The sequence below is a fragment of the Tamandua tetradactyla genome, chromosome 14 (genome assembly GCF_023851605.1).
Source record: "Tamandua tetradactyla isolate mTamTet1 chromosome 14, mTamTet1.pri, whole genome shotgun sequence".
NCBI classification, from domain to species: domain Eukaryota; kingdom Metazoa; phylum Chordata; class Mammalia; order Pilosa; family Myrmecophagidae; genus Tamandua; species Tamandua tetradactyla.
The window spans coordinates 71,376,792-71,401,996 of NC_135340.1; the positions used below are offsets into that span (position 1 = coordinate 71,376,792).

At 36.0% G+C, this 25,205-nt stretch overlaps 1 protein-coding gene across 5 annotated transcripts in view; it reads right to left on the bottom strand.

Moving 5' to 3' along the window:
* RFX7 (regulatory factor X7) overlaps positions 1-25,205 on the bottom strand; it is a 194,855-nt gene that overhangs the window by 23,122 nt on the left and 146,528 nt on the right. Inside the window, exon 1 of one of the 5 annotated variants that reach the window (XM_077127998.1) lies at positions 24,601-24,738. The exons of the other annotated variants lie outside the window; for them this stretch is intronic. The gene's annotated coding sequence lies outside the window, so the exon portion shown is untranslated. Of the gene's footprint in view, positions 1-24,600; positions 24,739-25,205 lie in introns of those variants that run through there. 5 annotated transcript variants of the gene reach the window in all.

A 25,205-nucleotide genomic window follows, 5' to 3' on the forward strand; every position in this document is an offset into this window, starting at 1 on the left:
GTTTTTGATTCTTATTTATTCTACTAAAAGGCAGGAATTCAACTTTGTAAGGGGCATTTCTTTACCATAGCCTTATGTTCTGGTTTGCTAGCTGCCAGAATGCAGAGATGGATTGGTTTTTAATAAAAGGGGATTTATTTTGTTAGTTCTTCAGAGGAAAGTCAGCTAACTTTCAACTGAGGTTCTTTCTTACATGGGAAGGCACAGGGTGATCTCTGCTGGCCTTCTCTCCAGGCCTCTGGGTTCCAACAGCTATCCCCAGGGTGATTTCTTTCTGCATCTCCAAAGGCCTGGGCTGAGCTGTGAGTGCTGAGATGAGGTATGCTGAGCTGCTTGGGCTGTGCTACATTGAGCTCTCTCATTTAAGCACCAGCTAATTAAGTCAAACATCATTCATTGCAGCAGGCACGCCACCTAGCTGACTGTAGATGTAATCAGCAACAGATGAGGTTCATGTACCATTGGCTCATGTCCATAGCAACAGAACTAGGTACCTTCACCTGGCCAAGTTGACAACTGAATCTAACTACCACACCTTATTTTCAAAATACTCTTCAGCGGGTAAATATTTAAAACTACTGTTTAGGCATATAAATAGATCAAATGATTCCTCCTGAATCAAATAGTAAGCAATGTCAGGAAGAAAGGAAAGCTATTTATGAAATCTCAATTTAAAAAGCCACAATAACAGGAATAGGTCCTCAATGTCTTTACGTTTGTGTACAGTCTCAGAACAGGAAATGAATTCACAGGTTGTCCAGTTCAACTTCCTGTGAGATGTAAAAAAAAGACCATATTGCTAAATAATGGGTTACCTTATTACTTTCCCTGATGTGAAGAGCTCTATGTAATGAGGTGGCCAATCCATTTTACAGTGTTTCAAATTTTTTAAGGAAAAAAAGAACTCCATTATTGGGGCCCTTTCCATATTGTCAAGATTTAGAGAGTGGATGATTCTAATTTTTAATGTAATTTAATAAGCACTATTAATGTAGCTATTCAGTATCCATAAAGTCATTCCAGGTCATGTGGAGATATTAGTTCACATCTCATTTTCCTGCTCTATAACTTTAACTGAAGGTAGATAAAGTAAGATATGGTGTCAAATAACACCTAACTGCATCATATTGTATTTATGAAAGACTCAAAAAAGGATGAGGCCAAATGGAAAGACAGGGGATAAAGACTGGGTTGGTATAATTTAGTGAGGCCTAAAGTGGCTAATGATGGCAATTAAATGTACAAATATAAGAATGTTTTTGCATGAGGGAGAACAATTGAATGCCAACATTGCAAGTGTTGAAAATGGGATGGCATATGGAAAAAATACAATCAATGCAAACTACCATCTATAGTTAACAACAAAATTGTTAATATGCTTCCATTGAATGTAACAAAGGCAATATGCTACAGCTAAATGCCAACTAGCTGGGGATATGGGAGAGGGGCATGGGATTCTCTGCAGAGGAAATGTCCTCATATAGATTGTGGTGGTGAAGGCATGGCTATGTGATTATATAACAAACCATTGATTTTTCACTTATGTTGGATTGTATGATGTTTGAATAAAACTTTTTAAAAATGAACAGAGAGATTTGTGTGCTGGATAAAATGTGGAGAGAGAAATGTACCCATCCACTGTTGGTAGGTTAGTAGAGTGATAGGAGGCTAGGTGTGGAGCTGCCGTATGATCCTGCAACCCCCTTGTTAGGCATATGATTGGTAGAATTGAGAGCGGAGACACAAATAGACATTTGCACACTGTGTTTATGGTGCAGTATTCAAGCAATCTGCAATGGTGACCCAAGGGTACACTGACTGAGGAATGGAAGGGGGAACTATAGGGAAGGGGAACAGTGGTATATTATACACACAATGGAATATTGGGCAGCTGCACTAAGGAATGAAGCTGTGAAGCATGCAACCAGGTGAGTGATTTTGAGGACATTGTTGAGTGAAATAAACCACAAAGACAAATATTATAATGCCTTGCTAATATGGCCTAACTATAATGTGCAAACTCTGAGCGCCTATTATAAAGGTTCCTAGATTGTAAGCTCTTATAGCAGTCACATCTATTCTGCAGTGATAATTGTTATTTCTAAATTCTGAGATCCTGAGCTGTTTTGTGTATAACCTGGTCATTCCCTGGAATTTCAGGTATCTGTTTGACACCCAAGATACAGAGTTAGAGTTCTACAGCTTTGAAAGTTAGCATTACCCCAAACAGCAAGTGTTAAAAACACTGAAAAAGTGATCAGATTTCAATTAGAGATATTAATGAAGCTGATCTAGTTAGGACTAAAAGTTCTACTAAAGGGAAAGGATAATAATGGCTGTATATTAAAACAAACTTCTGTATGAGATCAGAGGTACAGAGTTTATTTGGTGCAAAATTTATATTTTTGGTAGCACACTATCGAGTTTAACTTATATGGTCAGCTTACTCAAACACCATAATTACATGGAACCTTGAATAGAGAGTAAGATCTCGTTGTTCTGTACAGGTTAGTGTGATGCCCTGATACATTCCAGAGTAACCTGTACAGAAGATAAAAAGTATTTGCAAAGTTCTCTTGAGGGGTGGGGAAAAAGATGGAAATATTAAACTTCCGCACCTAGAGAAGACCTAAAATTCTCGTAAGCATTGGGGACTGCTAAATTGATGGGCCAAGCCCTCGATCCTGGGGCCTGCATACAAAACTTATTCCTACAAAGGAGAAGCTAAGCCTACTTATGATTATGCCTAAGTCACCCCAAAGAAGAACCTCTTTTATTGATCCTAAGTATATAAATTAAAAAATACATTTGCTAGGTAATCTTGGAAGACAAACAAGGAAAAATAATATGGTCAAGAAAACTAGTTTGAGCCTGTGAATGAGGAATAGTTACTGAAAACTTCCCTTATTTTTAAAGGAACAATTAGATCCTGATACTTTGGAGAGAAAAACTCTTTAATACTGCCTCACCTTGAACATAAATAGATGCGTTTTTCTTATTGTTCCCTGTTTTGGACAGAAGAGTCTGAGGCATGGATAAAATATAGGAGGGCTCTGTCATTTGGCAGAGACACTTAAGAACACACATAAGTGCACAGTACAAAGTGTGTTATAGTTCGGTGCCTCAGAGGATAGTACAAGAAAAGCACTGTATAAGACTATGGCTAGTTATGGTGTTTTCTAGTCTAGGTTCCAAAAGAGAAATTTAGAGTAGTAGTATTAAGACTTGCTTAGCCTGGGACCAAATACCACGTAAATACAGGTGATAGTTACTTACCTTTGTGGAACTACACAATGAACAATATATGTGAAAGGTTACTTGCTTGAAGTCAGCAAAATGAACTTAAAGAAGATTTAAATTATCATACATAATTCTTAACAGGCCCTTCCCAGCTGACTTTTCCTTTCAATTGCTTTAGTTAATAATTCTATGAAAATAAATCAACCATGGTGATTAATTTTCTTACAGTCAAGTCAAGGACATTGTCCTGAAGTTTACAAATTACCAATAAAAAATATGAACTTTATGGGTAATTAGCTGATAAATCGCCAATATTTTAAAAAGAAATTCATTTGTGTCCTAAATTATTTAATCATTATAAAAAGTAAATTCTCAAGTAAATAATTTTGCTTTAATTTGTTTTAAAGAAAGGCTTGTTTTCTCGCTATTGCTTATGAAAATAAAATGACTAACAAATTTGGGTTGCATTATATTTGAAACAAAGACATCATCATCATCATATATATATTATGGTATTATATTTACCATATATAAAATGGTAAATTATGTTGACCACACTCTATATGTAGCTCAAAATTTATATAATTATTTTCATTTCTGGACTGCCTCAGTCCTCATTTGTTTTAAATTATACTACACATACCCTGTTGAAATCACATGAATGTAAATAGTAACCACTCATATATTAAGAATTAGCAAAAGCACTGAAGAAGAGGGGCCCTGACCCAATGAATTCCTGATTAACCTTCTCTCCTCTCTGAAATCCCACCCAAATTTAATCTTACTACACTAATAATTTTGGAATAGTGTGAAACATTTCTGAAATCATGTTAGTAAAGTAAAAAGGTTAAGTTTGGATAGGAGCAAGATTGTATACCTTAAAAAAACAAATGCCAACACCATCTTGTGAAACTGTACTGTTTTGTAGCTGAGAAAAATTAAGGATCAGTTAAGATGATTTGCAAGGGTGATATGAGGGAGTGACTCCTATATCACTGATAAAATGAGCAGAGTTTTACATAATGGGCCCTCAATGTGTATTTGTTGGCTGGTTGACATTGGAACATTTTTAAAAGGTTCCTCCTGAAGAAACTGATCAGCTCCTAATTTAATTTCCTGCACAAAATCTCAAATCAATAAATACATAATAGTTATAATGTATACAGTTTGGCATTCTTCTAGAAATAAAAAGAGTATATCTTTGGCATAAAAAGATGAATGAGATATATCTCCCGTGGGATATATTCCCCTATCTTTAATAGGTATATAAGAATAGATAAAAATGCACAGAATTAAATAGGTTATTCCAATTTGTCAATAAACATATGAAAGGCACTCAACTTTAAAATCATCAGGGAAATGCAACTTAAACACAATGGAAAAATTCTAATGTCCATAACAAAAAAGAATGAACAAAGAAATTGTGGCAAATTCACAAAAGGATACGAAATTGTAATGAAAATCAATGAACTACAACTATACAAAACAATTGCACAGATCTTACAAACAATATGGAGCAAAAAAGAAGCCAGACACAAAATAGTACATACTATAGAACTCCAGGTCATAATGTTCAAAACCAGGTAAAGCTCATCTATGGTGTCTGAAGTCAGGATTATAGTTTCCCTAGGTGGGAGGTGGGTAGAGAGAAGAGACTGAAAGAGGGCACCAGGGGACTTCTTTGCTGACAGTAGTTGGTTTCTTGATCTGGATCCTGGTTATATGGGGTTTTGGGGTGTGTGACAAACCTATTTTATGAATGGAAAGAGTGTGAACAAAAACTGAGAGGAGCGTGGTGTTTTTGAAATACCAAGAAGTTATAATAGCTAAGATGTAGGACAAATGGTCAGAGAGAGGAAGGGGAAAGATGAAAAGTTTATAGCAAACACGTCAAAAAGTTAGACTGTGGATGATTCTGAATAATCACAATTGCTGAAATACATTCAGAACTTACTACGTACCAGTGATAAAGATATGCATATATATATATCTTCAAAAAATAGTATGGTTGTATTCCATTTTATAAAGGGCAGCAAATGGAGACTAAGAAAGGTTAGACTTGCCAAAGGCTACAAAAATGCAGTACATATCTAAATGAGAACTCAAACTCAGATATGCCTAGTTCCAAAGCCCAATCTTTTCCCACTGTATTGTTCTGCCTTTCCCTTTAAAAAAAAAGAACAAAAGGCTTTGGACTTTATACTGCAGCAATGGAAAATACCAAGTATTTGGAAAAAAATCTTTTACATGGAGTTCATGTTTTTTGTAGACTAAGAAAGTCTTTATCAATGTTTTCATTTTCCATGCTGAACAGTCTAAATTTATTTCCTTGGTTAAAATGGCTATTTTATTGGCATATCATTTAACTTTTAAATAAAGGTGTGGCAGGTAGAACTGTACATAAAATACTGGTTCTTTGACATTAAATTTTATAGTTTTGGTGACATCAGAAAAAAGGGCAGTGAGACCCCTGAAAATTCATTCCCCAATGAAAAACTGGCAAAAATTGTCACTATCAATTTTTTCAGAAATTGAGAAATTAACCAGAGAGTGCAGAAGAATGGCTAAATCTTGCTAAGAACAGCAAGGTTCGTGCAGTTTAAGTTGTCCTGGTATCATGCCCTACTCTCTAGCAGCCTGTATATCCAGAGTGGCCTGGTGGCCACTAGAATAAACAAAACAGCTGGAGTTCTCTAAAAGCCTCATTCCCAAAAAATTTTCATTATTTGACTTGTATGGGGTTTACTGGGCTGGAAGATCTCACCTACAAGGATGGCTGTATTGGATCTAACCGAGAGCTCACCCACTGCGAAAACCTTTTCTTGGGCGGACAAGGGGCAGGGAACTAATGCATAATTAAGTTTTCTATGTTAAAAATAACTCCAAGTCACTTCCCAGCTCTGAGAAAGTACTGACCTGCGCAACCAGGTCACATCTGCCCCCAATCCCTCGATCTGGAGCCACAGCTCTACACATGCATACAAAGGGCCCTATGCCTTAGAAAATGTGCACACCAGGATTATGCACCTCCAAACTGGTGCACGTGCACAACTACATCCTCCCTGGCCACTGGGCACGTACATTCACAAGCATCAGCGTAACATCCCCAACCTGTGCCCATACCTGCCCTGAAACAAATCACCATACTGAGTGCTCCACTCCATGCCCTGTTCCCTGCTGTACAACCATCCTGTGAACATAAGGCCTTAGACTACTGAAAGAAATCAACTCCCAAAGTAAATCAATCAAGATATTTACATGTGAGGAAGACAGAAGATCAATAAGCATATCACGATGCAGACAGATATAGCCCAGCCTAATGACCACATTAAAACATCTGAGGAGACACACACGTTGGAACAATTAATCAAAGATGTTTATACAACTTTACTTAATAAAAAAAGTGGGATAGCAAATGACATAAACGAGAAGAAGAGAGTAGAAAAGCATAAAGAGGAATTTGAAAGAATAAATAGAAAAATAGGAGAAATCACAGAGATTAAAGACTCTGTTGACCAAATATAAAACAAACTAGAGGCACACAACACCAGATATGAAGAGACAGAAGAAAGAATAAGTGATATAGAGGACAGGATAATTGACTTTGAAGACTCAAAACAGCAAATGGCAAAAAAAGATGGAAAAAACTGAATGGGAACTCAGGGAAATGATAGACAAAACAAAACACACAATTACAAGAATTATGGGTGTCCCAGAAGGAGAAGAGAGGACTACAGGGCTAGGAAGAGTAGTTGAGGATATAATGGGGGAAAACTTCCCAACCCTCATAAAGGACATAAATATACAAGTCAAAGAAGCCCAAAGAACTCCAAACAGAAAAAATCCAAACAGGCCCTCCCCAAGGCACATACTAATCAGTCTGTCAAAAGTTGAAGAGAAGCAGAAAATCCTGAAAGCGGCAAGAGAAAAACAATCTTCTACATACAAGGAAAATCAAATAAGACTAAGTTCAGACTACTTAACTAGCACCCTGGAGGAGAGAAGGCAGTTGTATTATATATTCAAGATCCTGAAAGAGAAAGACTTTCAGCCAAGAATTCGGTACCCAGCCAAATTGTTCTTACGAAGCCGAACAGGTTGGGGTTAAAGTAATTCAGAACATAGGAGGTAAGTAAGACAGTATCTATATTTTAGAACCACACATACTCTTTGAGACCAATGGAAGAAAGATTTATATGATCTGGAACTGAAATTTTCTGTAGAGCATAATCTAATTCAACCTATCTGTATAGATCATTCTAATAACTGAAACACAGAAAGCACAGAATAAGACAGAGGCCCTTTAATCCTGTAGAGATTATTGTAATGCTGGGAAAACATCCTAGAGTATATTAAGCAGATAATCATAAAGTATTGGCAAAGTCCCTTGAGGGAGGGGAGAAAGAATATGGAACGATTAAGTCCTACCATAAGGGAATCCCCTGATACTATGTCAAACTTTAGGGACACCCAAATCAATAGGCCATGCCCTTGATATGAGGCTTATTCTTGTGAAGCCTATGTAGGTAGTGGAGAAGCTTAGACTACCTATAGGCATGCCTAAGAGTTACTTCTGGAGGCCCTCTGTTGTTGCTCAAATGTGGCCTCAGTTTCTCTAAGTCCAACTCTGCAAGTGAAATCACTGCCCTCCCCTTTACGTGGGACATGACATCTAGGGGTGAAAGTCTCCCTGGTGATGTAGGAGATAACTCCCAGGGATGAATCCAGACCTGGCCTGCGGGATCAACAGTCCCATCCTGACCAAAAGGGGGAAAAGAAATGTAATTAATAAAGTATCAGTAGCAGAGAGAGTTCAAATAGAGTTGAGAGGCTACTCCAGAGGTTGCTCTTACGCAAGCTTCAGTTAGACCTTGCTACCTATAACAACCTGCCAACCCCCAACCAGGACCATTTTAACCAATCCTAAAGAACATCTATGGCAATATATAAGATTCCACAAGGGTTCCAGGCACTAGAGTAACTTGCCAGAACCTACAACCTCCAGATGGGTCCCTGGTCCAGATAAGTCCTGACAGCTAGTACAGCCTCTCCAGAACATCAGATAGTTCCATCTCCCTACCCCATATTAGTGACAGACCCTTCCAATACCAAAAATTTAGAATGGCAACAGCCCAAGCAACCCCAAAGAGAGGTACGGAAAGATCAAAGGTGATAGTGAAATTATACATAGAAGACAGGACTTAACAAATGAATATGAATGCTGAATCATTAAATTGATATCTCTTTTAGTCTCCAGTATTTGAGAGCAGCTAGAAGTAAAAACCTAAAATTGTGAAATTGCAACCCATGTCGAAGTCTGAAATATGTTCTACAACTAATTGTGGTGCTGTGCTTTGAAATTTATAGCTTTTTTTTTTTTGGTATATATATATTATTGTTCACCAAAAAAGAAGGAAAAAAAAGTCAACTGTGATGATAAAAAAGTATTTAAGCCCTCTAGCCTCCTATATTCTGAAGCAGCTAGAAGGAAAAATATTAGAGGATTGTACAGTACCCCATGACAAACTCTGGGATCTGTCCTGTAACCACTTGTTGAAGAGTTCTTCGAAAACTATTGCTTTTTTATTTCTTTGCTTTGTATGTATGTTATACTATACAATAAAAAAGTTATAATAAAGAAAAATAACTCCAAGCCATATAAAAGATATTACAGAATTACTATTAATTTTCTCAAAGTATGATAAAGATAGTATAGTTATAAAAGTGATTATCCTTATATTTAGGTAAAATATTATGATATCCACAACTTACTTTTAAATGGTACAGGAAAAAAACACCTGTTGAATCTAGGTGGAGTGCATATGGGTATTCTCTCAACGTTTTTTGTTATGTTTGAAAATTTTTATGACAGAAAGTTGGAGGGGAAATAACCATGAAAAGAAAGCTGATTCTTCAGGGTGGATGATGATTGCAAAGAATAGAAAGTAAAGAGATCTTAAAAGTAATGGTGTTTCCCAAACTAGGATTTCATGAAGATGCTGGAATGTCTGGTGAAGTTTAAGACTATAGTACCTTACGGCATCATGGTTTTGTAGAAGGGTAAAATAATGTTCCCAGTTTTGTTTTCTTTCTGATGGTGTCCAGTATGGATGATCTCTTAGACCATAGCTCCACTCTGGGTTGGTCTTTCCAGAATATTTATAAAGATTTTTCTAAGTCATTTGTAAATGACTCAGAAAGCCGAAAACCCAACTATCTTATAAACAGACTCTTTTCTTAAATACATCTATATTTACCCACAATGAAGTTCCCTGATTAAAATGTTTATGGGGATTTTTCTGCCAATCTAACTGCCTCAGGACTTGTTCCTGTCGTCTGTTCTCAGGTGGCGTGGCAGTTATGAACGTCAAGAAGCTAAGCGTCAACTGCCTCTTCTCTAACACAGATCCATGGGGAACTAGCTTGTTTATGTTTCTCCTTTAAAGATGTATTCGATTATCTTTATTTTCTTATCCTTTAGTAGAGTGCTTCAGTAAAAAATAAAACAAAACATCAAGTGAATTACCTCATTAAAGGCTTTTGAAAAGCTGGAATATCCTTTTCCCTTTAATCTAAACACAATCTAAATATAATAAAATTTAAACACAGGAATATCTGACAGAGTCAAGTAAAAATGCTTATAATAGTCCCTATGTAATTTCTTAGGTTAATTTTATTTTAACTGAAGAAACACACTAGGGATATGGCATATAGTGGGGTAGAGAAAGACTCCTAAATGTCAACCAGTTAAAAAATAGTGAATGAATTTGAACTCACAAGTATCCTCCTTTTATGCTTATTTACAAGCATAAAAATGACAGACAATAACAATAAAAGAGCATATTCTTTAAACAGTTGCAATTTTTCAGCAGCATTCCTTCTAACCAAATCTCCTAAAGTTAGCAATAAATAAAAGTTCAGTTCTGCAACACATTAATTAAAATTTAAATGGCTTTTTATACTTTTTGAAACTAATTTATTTCCAAACACCAAAAAACAGCTATTTCATAAAAGGGACTATCGAACATGCAATGAAAAAACAAAAATGGTCATGATTAGTATCATTTTATTAAACACCTACCTACTTCTTTGCTGTTAGTCAATCAGTCATGCAACAGATACCAAGGAAAATAGACTAGGACATTCTGTGTTTTAAAAAGAGATAATATTTTTATGTGCTTTTTTCCCATTCTAGGTATATATTTACATCTTTATCTTAAAAAGGAAAATCTCTAAGAATCTAGGTTAGGTTCACTAGAGAATAAGGAATATCTGCTTGAGCAATCAAATTTAAGAGATGAAGCACTCCAGTAAAATGGTAATTAGCTACAGCCTTTTCTAAAGCAGGGTTTCTCAACAGCAACACTATCGGCATTTTAGGCTGGAAAATTCTTTGTTGTCTAGGGCTGTCCTGTGCATTGTAGGATGTTTAGCAGCATTCCTGGCCTCTGCCCATTAAGATATCAGTAGCAGCCCCACCTGTAACAAGTAAAAATGTCTTCAGATATTTCTAAATGTCCCCTAGGGGGCAAAAATCACCCTCAGTTGAGAGTCACTGCTTCAAAGCAATAAGTTCAACCTTAGCTTTTAAATGGGAACAATTTATGAGCTTTTAAAATTCCCAATGCCCAGTTGCATCTCTGATCAAGAAATTCAGAATCTCTGGGAGTTAGGGAAAGGGAACCAAGTAAGAGTTTTTTTTGGTTTTTTGAAAGTTTCCCAAGCAATTCCAACGTTTAGTCAAGGTTGAGGACCACTTCTCTAAAGTGAAAAGTTTATTTATATATTTTCACTCTTCAGGAACTCTATGAACTATCAGAAGGACAGGAAGGTGATAGTAGTACACTAAAGGTAAACCCTGATCATCTCTTATGGCTACTAGGTAAAGCAGTGTGTTTCAGGAAAAAGCTTCTAAGAGCTGGGGAAGAAGAGACTTGTTATAAACACACTTACTTTCAGTAAACAAATTTTAAGCCAATATACTTAATTTTTAATCAAAAACTTAGAAAGTCAAGAGTATTAGTGCTGACAGGTAGTAGACTGCCACACAAACAATGTAAGATAGAAAGAAAAAGACAGGATTTAAAGTCAATAAGATGTGTGTGTGTCTAAATATATGCAAGGGTTTTTTACTTTGACTGTTAATTGCTAATTTCTTCCAGAGGGCTGTGGGAGAGTATGTAATACACACAAACAATATAGTCACTAAAGTTAATTTAGGATGCTTAAGTATACATTTAAAATATTTTTACTAGGATATATTCCATCAAACTCAGTGACTTGAAATATTAGAAAGTAGTGAACTCTGCCTAAATAATTATAGTGAAGATAGAATATGATGAGTTGCAGAGTGAATGAGAGATGAGGAATAACTTTACTGTACTGCTTCTGCTGACAAACATTTCAGAGAGAAAAAAAGTTGCTGTCTTTTTTTCTATTAATTAATAGGCATCTAAACAATAGATGTCTATTAGGAGCTATATTCCTACAGAGACTTAAAATTAGTCTGGAAGACAAGAAAATTTGATAAACATTAGCATATACTGTTTTGCACTTCTAAATACCAAAATAAATGAAGGATTTTGCTTAAATGTGATAGATTGACCAAATGCTTAAAAAAAAAATCAGTACAAGGAATAAATACTTCTATTTTAAAGGTACAGAGTAAATGAGGTGGGAACCTAAAACCAGTGACGGTGGTAGTGGGTGTGTGTGGAGGATGCAGATTTGTTGAAAGTCTGCTATCTCGCCTCCCCACGCAGTATCCAGAACTGCTCCCAGCAGTCAGTGTACATGCGTCCCTCAAGCAAAAATTTAAAGAACTTATTTCTGAGGAACTGGATGGCCCCTGGAGAACATAATTGCATTTAGGAATCTCCCCATCTTAAGCTTGATCACCTAAAAGTAAAATCCAAAGACAAACTCTGGCTATACATATAACCTCCAAAGGGCTTTATTTTGCTTGTCAGTTTTAAATATGAACAGGGAATAAAAAAATCACCAGACATATGAAGAAAATCTCCAGCATGAAGGAAGATAAAGATAAAGCAATAACAGCAATAATAAAGACTTCAGAAGGAGAGATAATGCAGGAAATGGAAGAAAAATAACAACAAAAATCTGCATACCCATGTGTTAGACAACTTCTATTCAAATTAAAAAAAAAGTGATGGGCATTTAGGTTGTTCCTAGCCTTCTGATAATACAGTGTTGCTGTGAGTGAACACATACACACACACACACAGGGAAGTATATTGATAAGTAAATTCTAATATGTGAAATTATTGGGTCCAAGGATAGTTAATTTAACACATACTCTTTGGCTGTAATAAACTATAACTATGAGCATAACAATTTTCAGTGAGTTCTGTGAGTCCTTTTGGCAAATCATCAAGCTAGAGAGGGGTCTTGGTGCCCCTCAAAATTGCAAATATGAGGTGGTCTTGGGGATACCTGAACTTTGAAGCTACCATCTGGGTATACAAAAGGAGGAAAAGAGTATGTAATAGAATTTACTTATGTACTATTATGAAATATCACTGAATGATACAAAGAAACTAATACAAGTTCTTGTTTATAGGGATGGAAAAGGCAGAGATAGGATGGAATTTCCTCCTGATGTATCTTATATACTGTTTGAGTTTATAACCAATGTGGTAATCATTCAAAAATTAATAAAAATTTGTACCTTTTGATCCCCAAATTCCACTTCTAAATTGCCCTATACTTCAGCCTTACTTCCATACAAGCACAAAGGTATACATCAAGTTTGTTGTAGTATGATTTGTAATAGAAAAACTGGAAACTGCTTAAATGTCCAAAAAAAAAAATTAAATCTTAGAACATTTATTTCATGAAATTCTAGGCAGAAATAAAAAACAAATGCAGTAACTACACATATGGACAAGGAAAGATATCTAGGACATTCTGCTTGGTGAAAAAGTCAGAATATTGTTAGCATGGTTTCATTTGAAATTTTTCCTTTTATATTTACCAAATATGTTTTTCTTTAAATTTTTTTATTGTAATAATATATATATACAAAGCAAAGAAAGAAAAAAGCAATAGTTTTCAAAGCACTCTTCAATGAGTAGTTACAGGACAGAACCCAGAGTTTGTCATAGAGTACCATACTATCATTTCAGATTTTTCCGTCCACCTGCTTCAGAATATAGGAAGCTAGAAGGAATAAATATTTTTTACCATCACAACCATTTTTTTTCCTTTTCTGTGAAAAATAACATATATACAAAAAAGCAATAAATGTCAAAGCACAGCACAATTAGCTGTAGAACAGATTTCAGAGTTTGGTATGGGTGACAACTGCACAATTTTATGTTTTACTTCTAGTTGCTCTAAGATACTGGAGACTAAAAGAAGTATCAATTTAATGATTGAGCTATCATATTTGTTTGTTAAACCTTACCTTCTCTGTATACCTCCACCATCACCTTTGATCTTGCTATCCCACTCTTTAGAGGTATCTGGGCTATGAGCACTCTAACTTTTCCATGTTGGAAGGGGCTGTCAGTAATATGGGGCAGGAAGATGGAATTAGCTGACCTTCTGGAGAAGCTGGGCCCTCTAGGTTTCAGCTGATCCAGGGACCCATCTTTTCTGGAAAGTTACCCTAGTGCATGGAAACTTTGTAGAATCTTATGTACTGCCCTAGGTGTTCTTTAGGATTGGCTGGTTTTGGTTGGGGTTTGGCAACTTATGAGAAGTAGCAATGTCTAACTGAAGCTTGAGTGACCTCCACAGTCGCAATCTGACTCTTTTTGAACTCTTTCAGCCACAGATATTAGTTACACTTCCTTTTCCCCCGTTGGTCAGGATGAAATTGTTGATCTCATGGTGCCAGGGCCAAACTCATCCTTAGGAGTTATCTTTCATGCCACCAGGGAGACAGTCATCCCTGGATGTCATGTCCCAGATGGGGGGAGTGCAATAATTTCACTCATGAAGTTGGGCTTAGAGAGAGTGAAGCCTCACCTAAGCAACAGAATAAGTCCTCCAGAAGGAATCCTTAGGCATACCTACACAAGCTTCACAAGAGTAAGCCTCAAGATCAAGGGCTTGGCCTATTGATTTGGGTGTTCCTAATGTTTGACACTGTATCAGGGGATTTCCTGATGATAAGGTTTAATAGTTTCATATTTTCTCTCCCATCCCTTAAAGGACTTTGCCAATATTTTCTGCTTATCTGCTTAATATATTCTAAGATGTATCCAGGCATTACATTAAGCTATACAGGATTAAAGGCCCTAATTCTTATTCTGGGCTCCCTGTGTTTCAATTGTTCAAATTAGCTATCCAGACAGGTTGAGTGAGAGGATATGCTACAGAAAATTTAGGTTCTCGACAAAATAAACCTTTCTTCCTTTGGTCTCGAAGAGTAGATGTGGTTCTAAAATATAGACAGTGACTTCCTTACTCCTGTGTTCTGAACTACCTTAATCCCAATCTGATCAGTTTCATTCTTATCTCTAAATACCAGGTTATAGATATATAAAACAACCTCTCAAAATCCAGAAATAATAATTACCACTCCTGACACAATGCATTTGTTGTAAGAGCTTACATTCTAGGCCCCTGTTTTCTTATAAGCATTTTCCAAAGGAGACTATACAATAATTATTCTTTCATTTCTGGCTTATTTTGCCTCACCAAATGTCCCAGTATTCATTTGCTTCATTGCATGCCTCACGACTTTGCTCGGTTCTGTTTCAGCACAATATTCGATCATATGTATATACCATCAATCGCCAATCTACTCAGTGCATCCTTCAGCCACCTTTACCGTGGCCATAAAAGTGGAGTCTTACAGTATCTATTCTTTTGCATCTAGCTTATTAACTCAGCATTATGTCCTCAAGTCTCATCCATCTTATCATGTGCTTCAGAATGTCATTTCATTTTACTGCTGCATAATATTCCATCATATGTATATAACACATTTTGTTCATCTACCTATCTGTTGATGGGCATTTGGACTGTTGCATCTTTTGGTGACTGTGAATAAGGCTGCTATAAAGATTGGTTTGCAAATGTCTGTCTGTGTCATTGCTTTCAGCTCTTCTGGATATATACCAAGTACAACTATTGCTGGGTCACAGGCCAAATTGATATTTAGTTTCCCAAGGAACCACCAGGCTGTCTTCCATAGTGGCTGTACCACTACACATTCCCACTGGCAGTGCACAACTGTCCCAATTTCTCCACATCATCTCCAACATTTATAGTTTCCTGTTTGTTTAATTGCAACCTTTCTTATAGTGTGGGGGTGGTATCTCATTGTAGTGTTGATCTGCATTTCCCTTACAGCTAATGAAAATGAGCACCTTTCCATATGTTTTTGAGACATCTGTATTTGCTCTTCAGAAAAAGGCCTATTCATATCGTTAGCCCATTCTAATTACAGAATGTTTGTTCTTTTGTTCGTGAGTTGTATGATTTCTTTATGTATACAGTACATCAAACCTTTACCTGATGTGTGATTTCCAAATATTTTCTCCCATTGAGTTGACTGCCTCTTCACCTTTTTAAAAAGTCGTTTGAGGTGCAGAAGCATTTGATTTTGAGGAGTTCCCATTTATCTATTTTTTTCTTTTGCTGCTTGTGCTCTGGGTGTAAAGTTTAGGAAGCCACCTCCTATTATTAGGTCTTGCAGATGTTTCCCTACATTTTATTCTAGAAACTTTTGATGCTATTTCTTATATTTAGGTGTCTGATCCACTTTGAGTTAATTTTTGTACAGAGTGTAAGGGCCCTCTTTCATTCTTTTGGCTATTGATACCCATTTATTGAAAAGACTATTTCGTCAAGTTCAGTGGATTTGGGGGCCTTGTCAAAAATCAGCTGACCATAGATTTGATGGTCTATTTCTGTGCTCTCAATTTGGTTCCATTGGTCAGTACTACTATCTTTGTGTCATATCATGCTGTTTTGACCACTGTGGCTTTATAATAAGCTTTAAAGTTAGGAAGTGTTAATCCTGCCGCTTCGTTCTCTTTGAGGATGCATTTAGCTATTTGGGGTCTCCTTCCCTGCTAACTAGCTTTTCCAAGTCTTCAAAGTAGGTTGTCGGAATTTTGATTGGTACTATGTTGAACCTATAGCTCAATTTGGGTAGAACTGACATTTTAACTACATTTAACCTTGCTATCCATAGCAGGGAATGTCCTTCCAGCTATTTAGATCTTTTCTGATATCTTTTAGCAATGTTACATGGTTTTCTATGTATAAGTCCTTTATGTCTCTAGTTAAGTTCATTCCTAAGTATTTGACTCTTTTAGTTGCTATTTTGAATGAAATTTTTTCCTTAAGTGACTCCTAAGTTAGGTCATTGTTTGTGTATAGAAACATTACTGATTTTTGCACACTTATTTTATACCCTGCTACCTTGCTGAATTTGTTTATTAGCTCGAGTAACTTTGTTGTAGATTTCTCAGGATTTTCCAAGTATAGCATCATGTCATCTGTAAATAATGAAAGTTTTACTTCTTCCTTTACTATTTGGATGCCTTTTATTTATTTTTTCTGCCTGATTGCTCTAGCTAGAACTTCCAGCAAAATGCTGAATAATAGTGGTGACAGTGGGCATCCTTTTCATGTTCCTGATCTTAGGGGGAAAGCCTTCCATCTCTCTCCATTGAGTATGATGCTGGTTATTGGTTTTTCATATACGCCCTTTATCATACTGAGGAAGTTACCTTTGTTTCCTTTTTTTTGAAGTGTCTTTATCAGAAAAGAATGTTGAATTTTCAGCATCAGCTGAGATGATTATGTGATCTTTTCCCTTTTGATTTGTTAATGTGCTGTATTCCATTAATTGATTTTCTTGTGTTGAACCATCCTTGCATTCCTGGTATAAACCCCATTCAGTCATGTTATATAATTCTTTTAATGTTCTGTTGGGTTTCATTTGCTAGTATTTTGTTGAGAATTTTTGCATATATGTTCATTAGTGAGATTGGACTACAGTTTTCCTTTCTTATCCCATCTTCACCCAGTTTAGGTATTAAAATTATGTTAGCTTCATAAAATGAGGTAGTGTTCCTTTTTCCTCAATTTTTAAAGAAAAGTTTGAGTAGGATTGGTGTTAGTTCTTGTTGGAATGTTTGATAAAATTCTCCTGTGAAGCCATCTGGCCCTGGGCTTTTCTTTATAGGAAGATTTCTGATGACTGATTGACTCTTTTTACTTGTGATTGGTTTGCTGACATCTTCTATTTCTTCCTGAGTCAGTGTAGCTTGTTTGTGTTTCCAGGAATTTGTCCATTTCATCTAAGTTGTCTAGTTGTGGGTATATAGTTGTTCATAGTATCCTTTTATGATTTATTTCTTCAGGGTCTGCGGTGATGCACCCCTTCTCATTTCTGATTTTGTTTATTTGTATCCTCTCTTTTTCTTTTTCAGTCTTGCCAGTAGCCCATCAATTTTATTGATTTTCTCAAAGAGCAAACTTCTGGTTTTATTGCTTCTTTTTATTGTTTTTTTGTTCTCTCATTCATTTACCTCTGCTTTAATCTTTATTTCTCTTCTTCTATTTGCTTTGGGGTTAACTTGCTGTTCTTAAGTTTCCACAAGTGAGCAGTAAAGTCCTCGATTTTTGCTCTTCTTTGTTAATACAGGCATTTAGGGCAATAAATTTCCTGCTCAGCACAGCTTTTGCTGCATCCCGTAAGTTCTGAGAAGTTGTTTTCTCATTTTCATTCATCTCCAGATAGCTACTGGGTTCTCTAGCAATTTATTCTTTGACTCACTGGTTGTTTAGGAGTGTTATTTCATTTCCATATATTTATGAATGTTATCATTCTTTGGTGCCTATTGAGATCCAGTTTCGCACCACTGTGATCAGAGAAAGTGCTTTGAATAATTTCAATATTTTTAAATTTATAAAGACCTGTTTTGTGTCCCGGCATATGATCTATCCTGGAGAATGTTCCATAAGCACTAGAGAAGAATGTATATTCTGATGTTTTGGGGTATAATGACCTATATATGTCCGTTAGGTCTAATACATTTTTCAAGTTGTTTAACTTCTCTATTTTCTTGTTGATTTTCTGTCTGGTTGTTCTATCTATAATTTAAGACTCCTACTATTGTTGTTGAAATATCTATCTCTCCTTTCAGTTTTGCCAATGTCTGTCTCATGCACTTTGCTGCTCCTTGATTAGGAGCATAAACATTTATGACTATTATTTCTTCTTGGTGAATTGCCCCTTTTCTTAATATATAGTATCTTTCTTTCTCTTATGATGTCTTTACATCGAAAGTCTATTTTGTCCAATATTAGTATAGCTACTTTTGCTTTCTTTTGGATACATCTTGTGTGGAATGTCATTTTCCATCCTTTCACTTCAATCTATTTGCATCCTTGTGTCTTAAGATGAGTCTCTTGTAAGCAGCATATAGCAGATTATATTTCTTAATCCGTTCTACCAATCAATATCTTTTAATTGGTAACTTTAGTCCGTTAACATTCAAAGGTATTACTGAAAATCGTTTTATGAATCCACCAACTATCTTTGGATTTTATTTGTCAGATCTATATATTCTTTTCCCTCTTTCCCTTTTCATCCTTTCAGTAACCCTTACTGGTACTCTTCAATTCTGTGCCCTCCTCCACACTTCCCTCGCCTGTCTTTTCTTTTCAACTGGCAGAATTCTCTTTGGTGTAGGGCCTCTTGTTGACAAATTCATTCAGTATTTGTTTGTCTGTGAAAATTTTAATCTCTCCCTCAATTTTGCAGGACAATTTGGCTGGGTAAAGAATTCTCGGCTGGAAATCTTTCTCTTTCAGGCTCTTAAATATATCACACCACTGCCTTCTGGTCTCCATGGTGTCAGTTGAGTAATCTGAACTCAGTCTTATGTGGTTCCCTCATATGTAGTAGGTTGGTTTTTCTTGGTACTTTCTTCTTCTCTTCAACATTTGACAACTGATTAGTATGTGTCTTGGGGAAGGTCTATTTAGATGTATTCTACTTGGAGTTGTTAAGCTTTTTTGATTTGTATATCTATGTCCTTTCTAAGGGTTGGGAGGTTTTCTCCTATTATATCCTCAACAAATCTTCTTAGCCCTTTACTCTTCTCTTCTCCTTCTGGAACATCAATGATTCTTATCTTTGTGTGCTTTTTTTTGTCCATAATTTCCCTGAGATCCAATTCAAATTTTTCCATCTTTCTTGTCATTTGCTGTTTTGAGTATTCAAAATCACTTGTCCTGTCTTCTAGTTCACTTATTCTGTCTACTGCCTCTTCAAATCTGCTGTCTCTAGTATGCTTTCTATTTGGTCTACAGCATCTTTAATCTCTGTGATACCTGCTATTTTTCTATTTATTCTTTCAAATTCCTCATTATGCTCTTCCAGTGTCTTCTTGACCTCTTTTGTATAATTAGCCATCCCACTTATTTTATTTAGTAGAGTTATATGAACGTCTTTGATTAGTTGTCCCAAAGTCTGTGTGTCTTCTGGTGTTTTAATTTGGTCGTTAGATTGGGTTATATCTGTCTGCATTGTGTATGCTTAGTGATCTTCTGCTGCTTTTGTGGCATTTGAATATTCTGATTAGTTTACTCTGGAAATTGATTTCCTTCAGTCTAAAGCCTTGTATTTGCCAGATGGATGTGGAGCATGATGCAGGGTACAGGACAGGGCACAACAGTGCAGTGATGCGTGGCAGTTCAGGTATAGGTGCAGGTTGGGGATGCCACACAGGTGACTGTGAGTATGGGCACACAGCAGTAGGGAGGATGTGGCTGTGTGGGTGCACGGGTCTGGGGGGCAGGGCCCTGGTGTGTGCATGTGCAGAAATAGGGCAGTGGGTCAGCATTATGCCTGTATAGGCTGGGTGTGGATTTGGCCCAGCTGCACAGGTTAGCACTTTCCCAGAGCTTGGGGTTGTGACTGGGGTCTGTGTGTATGTGGGGATCGGGGAGTTCCATAAACTTATGCACCCGAGCACTTTCCTAGAGCGGGGGGGGGTGTATCGGTGGGGGCTGTGTGACTGTATGGGCTGGGGGTGGGAATAGGCTGGGTATGTATGTAAGGGCTTACAGCCTTTATGCACTGACGACTGCCTGCAGTTGGCAGAGAGGGGGAGGTAGGACTTGGGAGGGATGGGGTGAGATTGCGCTTGCGCAGGAGATGAGGGTTGGCTGCGGGTTGTTGAGGTGGGTATGTGCATTAGGGGGTGGCAGGGGCAGGGGTGCTTGGAGCACAGGGAGTGGGGATGGGTGATGGGGTTCAGGTGCGTGGGGTATAGGGTGAGTCACGGGTCACAAGGCTGCACTGGTGAGGGTAGCATACTCAAGGAACGTGGCTTGGCTTACTTCCTAGTCCCCATCTCCCTGTATGTGCACTCCTGATGGCTCCTGGCTTCTGCATTACGCTGTTTGCACCAGCTGACACTCTCCAGTTCTCTGTCTCAGTTCCTCAGTTTTTGCAACCAGAACCACTTTATGTGGTCAGAAGACTCTCCCAGGCCACTTACACCCTGGAATCGCCATCTCAGTCACCCTCCCTTCCCTTCTGTAGTTGTTCTTTTGAGCAGGGGTGAATTCGATCTATCCTATTTCACCATCTTCCCAGAACTCAGTTTCATTTAAAATTTTTTTTAAAAAACTAAAATTTATGAATAACCTGCTTTTTCAGATAACATATCATGCCTTTTTGTTTCTCTTTTAAGTTCTTACTCATTTTTGGAAAGCTTGTTCCCAAAATACCGGTTCTCTTCTTAAACTTATTAGTATACATTTTCTGAGGCATTGCTCTATTGCAACACTATGATGACATACACACAGGATGAAGTCTAATCTTCTTGGTCCTGTCTCTGACATCTTTTCCAGAAGATGACCATTTCTCTTTGTGACTGTTAGCCTCCATGCACTTGTTATTGCACCCTCCACATGGAATGGCCTGTTAAGTCCCTTGAATGAATGCTTGGGAAATTTCTGCTCAGACTTTTAAGATTTAACTTGAGTCACCTCTTCTGTGATGCCTGTCCACACTCACCCAAGCTGTGCTGCTAACTCTTTCTTTGTGTTCCATTTATTTCACGGGTTTGTTTCTCCTATGGGAGGGTATAGATTGTGTATAACTAGTGCTTGTTAAACTAATGAATTCAAGTTATCAAACAATTAATAAAACATTACTAATTTCCTTAGGAGTGGTAATATTGAAATCTTAATTGCTTTAGTGAAAAAAAAAAGTACCGAATGCTTATCAATTGCCAAGTGTCATATTAGGGGCACATCAAACAGTTAAGGCAATAACAGTGAGCTGAACTGGTAACAGGAAGATTCAAGATATGGAATACCTGGACTTGCTGACAGGCCATGTACGTGGATGGGGGTAATGGGAGGGACTCTGATTTTTTTTTTTTTAACTTTTTTTATTAATTAAAAAAATTAACAAACAAAACATTAAGAGATCATTCCATTCTACATATACAATTGGCAATTCTTAATATCATCACATAGCTGCACACTCACCATTTCTTAGAACACCTGCATCAATTCAGAAAAAGAAACAAAAAGACAACAGAAAAAGAAACAAAACGATAACAGAGAAAAAAAAGATTATACACAACACACCCCTCACCCCTCGCCTTCACCCACCACCAGCAACTCAAACTAAATTTACTTCAACATCCGTTCCCCCTATTATCCACCCTTATTCCATATGTTCTACTCTTCTGGCGATATAGTAGCTAAAAGGAGCATCAGACACAAGGTTTTCACATCTGCAGAGGGACTCTGATTTTAAGTTTCAACTTAATATTCACTATCCAGATCGATTCTGCCATTACTTTCTTATTGCTCTTTCTACCATTATTGTTAAAGTTGGAAGGAAAAAGAAGGGTAAACAAGGCATTTTAAAAAGTAGAGTGATCAGAAACATGTAGAAGGTGGGGGAGAAGACAGATTATCAACTATACTCTTGGGAGTAAAGTCACTAGAAACAAACAGTAAGAGAAAACTAGGATAAAGACCACATTAAGAAATTGTGAGGAAAAATAAAAGACCTAAGAAGTCATATCCTAATGTACATGATAAACAATGCATTTATGGCAAAAACTCCGTGACTACAACTATAATAGCGAGTAGTACAACCCTAAACAAATTTATACCTAAGGCACATTTAATATTCATTTTTAACTGTCAAATATGAACAAGTTAGTATTGGTGAAATTAATCACTTTTATCCTTTGGTTTACTACTTCCAATCAGTTAAAAATATTTAGAATATAATTAAAGCTTCAGAAATGCTACTCTAATAAAACCCTCAATTTTAAAAAGAGTAGAATTGGGAATCAGTTTCTAGAGGCAATAGAGCTTAATGCAAAAAAAAACCTAGCATGGAAGTCAGAAACAAGGGTTCAGATTTGCCTAAGGCAAGTCACTTCTCTGAGCCATAAGGACCTTACCTAAAAAAGGGATAATATACATATATATATTTTGAGTACATGGTCTGGGAATTGAACCCAGGTCTCCAGCATGGAAGGCAAGCATTCTAGCACTGAACCACCTGTGCACCCAAAAAAGGGATAACATTTGTATCTACGTGTCCTACAGAGGTGTTTTAACAAACTGTATTCTACATTTAAGAAATTTATAATTTATGCACATACGCTTGGGCCAAGACCTAGATTTTAGATAGGTGTAAAATACATTTATATATAATCTAACTCAAGAAATGTTTACTATTTTAAAGCTCTTAATGCAAAGAATCTCTATTTCTACCTTCAAGGTTTTTTTTAATAGTTTAATTTACTTTGATTAATAAATAAAAATTACAGATTTAGGTAGTAAGCAGCAAAGTGTCACAATAAAAATTATACATAAAATGAAACATCCAAATAGTTCATATTCCTTAAAATATTAAATGGATTGTTTTAAAAAACGGATTTGGAGAGAGCATTTATGTACTAGAAAACACTGCAATAAAGGTCAAACATAAATCTGAAATGTTTGTGATTCTACCAGCACAAGAGCTAAGTAGATTTTTAACACAGAAAAAACGAAATCTATTTAAGAACAATGCTTATGCGTCTCCATTATGCAGTACGGGAAAGCAGCAGCAGCTGTGAATGCTGTTGCCTTTGTTGCCATGTGTTTAACGTAGATCAGAATTTCTAGACAGGTTCATCTCACCAGCTTCTTCTATTAATCACATTTCAAGACCAGGGCCATAGTGGATGCAAAACTTCAGAAACATAGTAAAGTAAACCATATAAAACAAAATAACCAAAAATAATAAAAGTGAAAGGATGAACAAAATATATATCAGACAGTATCTAGAATGCATCGCAAATATTGATATGAAAAGAGAATCAAGGCAACACGTATTAAATATGACATGGAATCATTTTTGTTGATAATAGGTACCAAATGGCTCTGAAATCTGTAAGTAAAACCCATTAAATATACGCTAAGGAATTATGAGAAACACCACCTGAGGGAGAGATGAACACACTGTTCATCTTCAACAGATCAAACAAGCAAAAATAAGGAGGTGAAAAACAGAATGAAGTGAATTTAGTGGTAACAAATGGAATATATACAGTATGATATAGAGAATGTTCAGAAATATTTGTAAAAATGTATACATTTACAGAAGACCCAAAGAAAACTCAACAAACATCAAAATCAGAAACTGAATGAGCTACATTCTCTAACCACAATATAATAAAACTTGATATTATTAAGTGTAAAACAAAACAAAACAAATAAAACTCCCTCAAAGCATATGAAATGTTAAAAAAATTCTTGTAATTAATTTGAGTGAAAGAAGAAATGTAATATACAATTCTACACTATAAGAAAATGATGATAATTTTAACAATACATAGCCATACCTGTGGGATATAGTCAAAATGATAATCAGAAGCAAATTAATAAATATAAATGCTTATACTTTAAATATGAGAAAATGAAAACAAAGTAAACATTCTATTCAAAGTATAAGAAATAGCCCAGAAAATTAGGAGGAACAAAGATAAAGAAAAGGCACCTAGTAAATTATAGAACAAACAAAAAAGATAAAACTGGTAAATGAATCTGAGTTATTATTTGTCTTATTTTGAAAAATTAAGAAAAATAAACTATGGGTAAATCTAATAAAATAGGAAAATGCAAATGGACAAAATTAGCAATATGAAAAAGGATCACAGAAACAGAAGATACTAAATTTAAGAAAGAATAGTACATATAATGCTATGCTAATACATTTGAAAAGCTGTGTGAATTCTAGGAAAAACACATTACTTAAAATTGACTAAATTTTAAGAAATTTTTAGAAGAAAAAACCTAACCAAAGGAAAAAACACACGCAAACAATTGTCAAAGAATTACCTCAAATAAAGGCTCCAGGCCTAGATGGTTTTACAGTTGAGTTCTTTAAAACTTTCAAGAACAAATAAGTCGCATGCTACAAAAAACGTTCCAGAGCACAGAAAATTAGGGAAAGAGTTCCAGTTCATTTTACGAAGCTGGCCTAACCCTGATACCAAAACCTGACAAAGATAGCACAAAAAAAAGAAAATTACAGACCAAATTCACTTATGAATATAGAGGCAAAGATCCTAAATAATATAGATGCAAGTAAAAACCAATGGTACAGTAAAATAATTACACATTTTGAAAAGAAGACATTTATTCTATTAACAAAAGGCTTTAATATTAGGTAATATCTTTATAAAATATATCACATCAGTAGGTCAAAGAAACAGCAAGCAACACAATAATCTTGATGGATGTCAAAATAGCATTTGATGAGTTTCAGCATCCATTCCTCGTTTAAAAAAAAATGCAAATAAAGTCTTGGTAAATTATAAATGATACATCCTAAGCATCAATAAAAACATAAAAGAAAATGATACCTTTTATTACCATTATTTAAAATTGGAAGGAAAATCTGCTAAATGCACTAACAAAATAAAGAGAATGAGGAAGATAAA